Below are 5,380 nucleotides of genomic sequence, written 5' to 3'. Positions count from 1 at the left end.
GACAACTTTTGGTTGACCTCATAGATTGCAAGGACCTTGTCAGTTTACAATCCCTTATTTTTTTAAAATTTTTTACGCCTATAGTACCTGGTCTTCCTAGATGGTCTCCCATTCAAGTACTAACCTGGCCCGACCCTGCTTAGCTTCCGAGATCAGATGGGATTGTGCTTGTTCAGGGTCGCATGGCTGTAGACTTCATGGTTTTTTCTAGAAAGTAACAGAGTACCTGGCATAAAATAAATATTACTGTATATTTGCTGAATAAGTAAGGGAAATGTGAAAGTATCCCTGCAAATTCTGTTAGTTTAATTAGGGTTACATTGCAGTTATGGATGAATATAGAAAAGCTTATATTGCATACATTATAGAATTTTCTAATTTTAAATCATAGTATTATTTTAACTTGTCTTTTTATGCCATATAGTTTTAAAGTTTAACTGTTTTTATCTAGATTATTTCTACTTTTTAAAGTTGATTTCTCCCATTTTCCTTTTCTGTCTTGATATGTTCCCTCGAATATATTTATACTTTTTATTTTCTTCTTGCCCTACATCCCATATATGTTAAATACCTGACACATAAAGTTCTTGCTATATAATCCATCCATGGGGACTGTCTCAGTTTGAGAGGATTACATTGTTTTACAGAACTGGTTGTATAATTAAGGTAATAAGTAGGTTCACTCTCAGTCAAATCTAACTTTATGAAGGATTTCCAAATGAAAGTAAATTTCTTTGGAAAGTTTGGATTCAAGGGACGTACTTTGTCTTTTTTTTTTTTTTAATCCCATACCTGCACAAGAGATTGGTTGTATACCATTATTTCTTTTAACACTGTGCTTGCTACTGGGTTTAGGAGAGCTAGGGAAATACAACAGAGTTATACAAAACAGTTTCTCTCTTCAAACACATTGCAGTCTAATTTTGGAAACTAGATAGAAAAATCACAAAACAAGTACAAATAATACTAGACGGAATTGACTCAAGTAACAAGATATGTCCAGTGGACACAGTACTTAAAGATTCCTTGGTGATGTTAACTACAGACATTTTCCCTAGAAAAGAGACCATTAAAGTAAGTAGAAAATTAAATTTAATCATATATATCAGTCAAAGTTCCCACAAAGGTTTAAGTAAAGATACTTTAAAAGAATGAAAACTTATTGAGGAATGGGAAGATTTGAGTGGATGGTGGCGGGGGGTGAGGGGGACGGGAACAAAAATTAAAAGGAAAGATTGAGGAAATTAAAGCAGCAGAAAGCCATTGGGATTCTTAGGCCCCCTCACAGGGATAAGGGGAAGCCTCTGAATACTGGAGGCTTCAGAGGAGTGGAGGAGGGGCTGTCCGATGGGAGGGCTGCAGCTGCTACCAGAAAATCAGAACTCAGCTGGATGGAGTAGGGCAGAAATGCCTAGAACTTTCTCTCCTCCCAACCTCCAGTCTTCTACCAATGGGAAGCTAGCCAACAAAGGGGCCAAGTGATACAGTCCATGAGAATCAGTCTTCATGGGAACAGAACAGGAAAGACAAGAAGGAAAAGACAACCTAACTTTACACCTCAAGAACCTAGAAAAGAAAAACAGACTAAGCCCAAAGTTATCAGAGGGAAGGAAATAACAAAAATTAGAACAGAAATAAATAAAATAGAGATCAGAAAAACAATAGAAAAGATCAACAAAATTAAGAGCTGACTTTTTGAAAAGATAAACAAAATAGACAAATGTTAACTAGATTAAGAGAAAAAGAGAAGCCTCAAATGTCAGAAATGAAAGAGGAGACATTACAGCTCATACCACAGAAATACAAAAGGCTCGAAGAGACTACTATAAACAATTATACATGTTATATGTCAATAATATCTCAATAAAGCTGGGTAAAAATTTAAACTAATAAAAGTATTTCAAAAAGTTTTCAAAAGAGCAAGTTTTCACTTTAACTTTTTAATGACTAAGAGAAATATAACTGGAAATATTTATTGACTAAGAATATCTGTTCAGGTTTCTCTTCATTTTAAATTTAACACTTTTCTTTGAACATGGTGTATTGGGCAGATTTATATTTAAAAAATAGATACAGTGTTAAAAATCCAAGTCAGTAAGATATGAAATTAAAGGTAAAATTAATTCTAGAGAGAAAATTCCAGAATCTATTTGTTGTCTTTTTTTAAAGGTTTTGTATTATAAATTGTTTTGATTTGTATCACCAAAGACTTCTAGAAATAACTGTTTCAAACATCAGACTCCAGATGGATGTATTTAAGCTGTTGCATTCTAAAGATAGAAAGATTTCTGTTAAATCAAATTATATTTTGTCAGAATTACAGAAATAAATTAATAACTTGTTCAAAAATACTTAGGAATAGTTACTAACACTTGTTAACATTTCTGTCAATAGATAATAATAGTTCGAATTCTTGAAATTTATTTACATTAATTTCATGATATTGGCCATATTCTCCAGATTTTGAATTTATTCTTATCTCTAATATTTCTACTTTTCTGGTCATAGGTTGAGGTAGTGCTTAAAGAGAAAAATATTTTTTTTCCCTCAGTCTGATTTTGGCCCCGTTAGACTGTCATTCTCTCTGACAGGGCAAAGAAAGCTCAGCTGCCAGTTTTTATGACAAGAACAGCATTCTTTCATATGTATTCTAGTACCTTACTTCAAAGCAAACTTTCATTTCAACCATCTCAGTAGAATAACACATTTGTCTTTTATTTGTCTCAATACTGAGTCAAGGAAGCTTTCTATACCAGCAGTTTTCCCAAAGAAGGGGAAAAATTCAACTTTAAAAACAACCACCTACACAGTCCTCCAAACACGGATTTCTGAGTTAAAGTATAAAAGATTTGCAATGAGAGAAAATCACATAGAATGTCTATTTCTGTGTAGAGACAAGGAACTAAAGAGGAAACCCAAAATAGGAGGGGATGGAAGCAGAGCTGCCAGTGACTCAGTAGGGGACCTTTAGTAAATCACTTAACCTGGTCTTATTGCTTTTCAGACTAATCCAGACCCACCCTCATTTCCCAGTCCTTTAATCCCTTCTTCCCATTTATATTGCTTCCCTGGCTTCCTAGGGGCCTCCTGCTACTCCCCTCCCCCCTCTCCCTATGACTAAACATATTTCTTTTCTTAATACCTTGCCTGGGCAGATTTTTTTCTTCCCTCCTCATCTTGCTCTGTATGCCTGGAATGATTCTAGTGAGTCAGAGGTATCCTTTTAGAATCACAGTTTCCATAAAACCTTCCTGTAACAAGCTGTAAGTTGCTGCTCACCCTTTTTATTTTAGTAATTATTAAAGCAAGCAGAAACTTTTCTTGCTTTTATTTCAAAAATCTCCTCTCATTATTTATCAAGACTTATCAAACTTGATAATAAACTGTGTTGGTAAGATTTCGTTCAGCAAGAGACGTGATGTTTCTTCAGAGCAATTACACTGTGCGGTTTCTACTCTGTGCTTCCTTTTTCCTAACCTGGGCCATATGCGCAGAAATAGATTTGGGGAAATGACACATTTGCCCTAGACCTAGATGGAAGAGTTGCTTATGCCTTGGATGAAGAAGTGGTCAAAAGTAAGATAAGGTTAGAGATTGTACTCTGACCAGATTAAAAGTGCTGCTTTAACCCCATATCTTACAGTTGTCTCCTACTAATTCTTTTGGACTTATGAAAAGTTTGGAATGAGATCTAACTATATATACTATAGAATGCTTATAGAAACATTATACATTTTAGAAATGCAAAAGATATATGTAATCATGCTGAAAATTAATATTATTCTTAAACACTTTTTATAAAGCACTAACGTGAATTAATTGAGAAGTAGGAAAATTCTAGAGCCACAGATTCTTCTGTGAGAAACTGCTTCCTCTGGAATTGTCTTGGGCTAAAAATTAAAGGAGGTCATTGAGAGGATGTGACCACGAGTTAACCTGTATCAAGAACATAGCTGTGAGACCATCTGGACTAAACGTGTGACCATTAAGGCCTCCATATAAATTTTTAAGAATCTGGTGGGCTGGTACAGAGATCTACTTGTCTTGTATCGCCTCAAACAAACCTTGTGTGTAACTTCCCTTGCTTATTAAACCTGCCACCCACCAATCTGGAGTGGCCTGCCCCTTCTGTCTCTCCTTGCCCTCCATGTATCCAGTTTATGAACAAACAAAATGGATATAGAAGAATGGAAACCAATACAATTATGGTGTCAATTTTGGATGGAAACCAAAACAATTCTGGTGTCAATTTTAGTTTCATTGTTTCTTGCTATGCTTTTTCAACAATAATCACCAAGGAGAAAGGTGGGAAAGGCAACTTACAGCATTTTCTTCAGACATTTCCCATTATTGTGTGTTCTGCTTTATAGACAAGAAATATCAGATGGGTGCATGGTTCAAGAACTACCCCAGGATTAATATGTCTGCTGTTTTCTTGACACTTAAAGCCAATAAAGGGAAGAGAATTTGATAACTGTTTCCACGTTCCATTATTTCTGTGAATTTCCAAGATGCTTCCATTTTCTGTGTAAACGATTTTGAAACTTCCAACTGTAATGTGTAGTGATTTTCTTTTGTTTTTGTTTTGAACTGATGTTTTTTGTATCACTTTAATTTGCAAATCTTTATAGTTTTTGCAACACAAAATTTTAATCTCATATCACTTTGAAATCAGCTGCATGATTCTCCTTTCTCATTTTTTTTTTAAGCAAAAACATCCTTTTAACTATGTGAATGGACTCTGTGGTTCTCTTTAGTTTCTCTTTCCTAGTTCATGGAATCAGAACTATTTTTAGATCACTATATACTTAAAAAATAAGGTTCTACCACGTCAATTCTTACAAACATTAAATATGTTTGGAAGATAGGGGGCGAAAGGAGAAATGTTTTGATATTCTTAGGAGATTTTCCAGGGAAAATGTTAGCAATGCTGACCTTTTGTATCAAGTTTTACCCATACAAATGGCTTCTTTACTGTCAACTTGATTTTTAAGAGGGCCTAAAAATGGTATCTAGAATAAAAATTAATTCAAATGATGCAAGTTGACATATTATTTGCATTTCAGATCATACATATTTCCCCACATCCCTAGATATAACACAATAAACAAACACAGGAAGACTCCAAAAGGTATAAAGAAAAAGGTGGACTATCTAGGGACCTTGAGATTCAAGGAATGGCATGGTGGTGAATTTTCCAAGTTGTTTATTATTATTATTATTATTATTATTATTATTATTATTATTATCATTATTATTATTATTATTATTATTATTATTATCATTATTACATCCTATATATCGTGGACAGGGCTCTCCCGAAGCCACTAATGCAGAACCACCAATAGCCACAGGCAAAAGAAAATTTAAAAAAAAAAAA

General features: G+C 34.1%; 1 pseudogene; it reads right to left on the bottom strand.

Moving 5' to 3' along the window:
• Window positions 1-75: 75 nt before the first annotated feature.
• Window positions 76-194, bottom strand: LOC120598476 (uncharacterized; annotated as a pseudogene).
• Window positions 195-5,380: the final 5,186 nt, after the last annotated feature.

This window comes from Pteropus medius, unplaced genomic scaffold, assembly GCF_902729225.1.
Source record: "Pteropus medius unplaced genomic scaffold, Ma_sr-lr_union100, whole genome shotgun sequence".
Classification (NCBI taxonomy): Eukaryota; Metazoa; Chordata; class Mammalia; order Chiroptera; family Pteropodidae; genus Pteropus; species Pteropus medius.
This window is presented reverse-complemented; position numbering and strand designations above follow the sequence as displayed.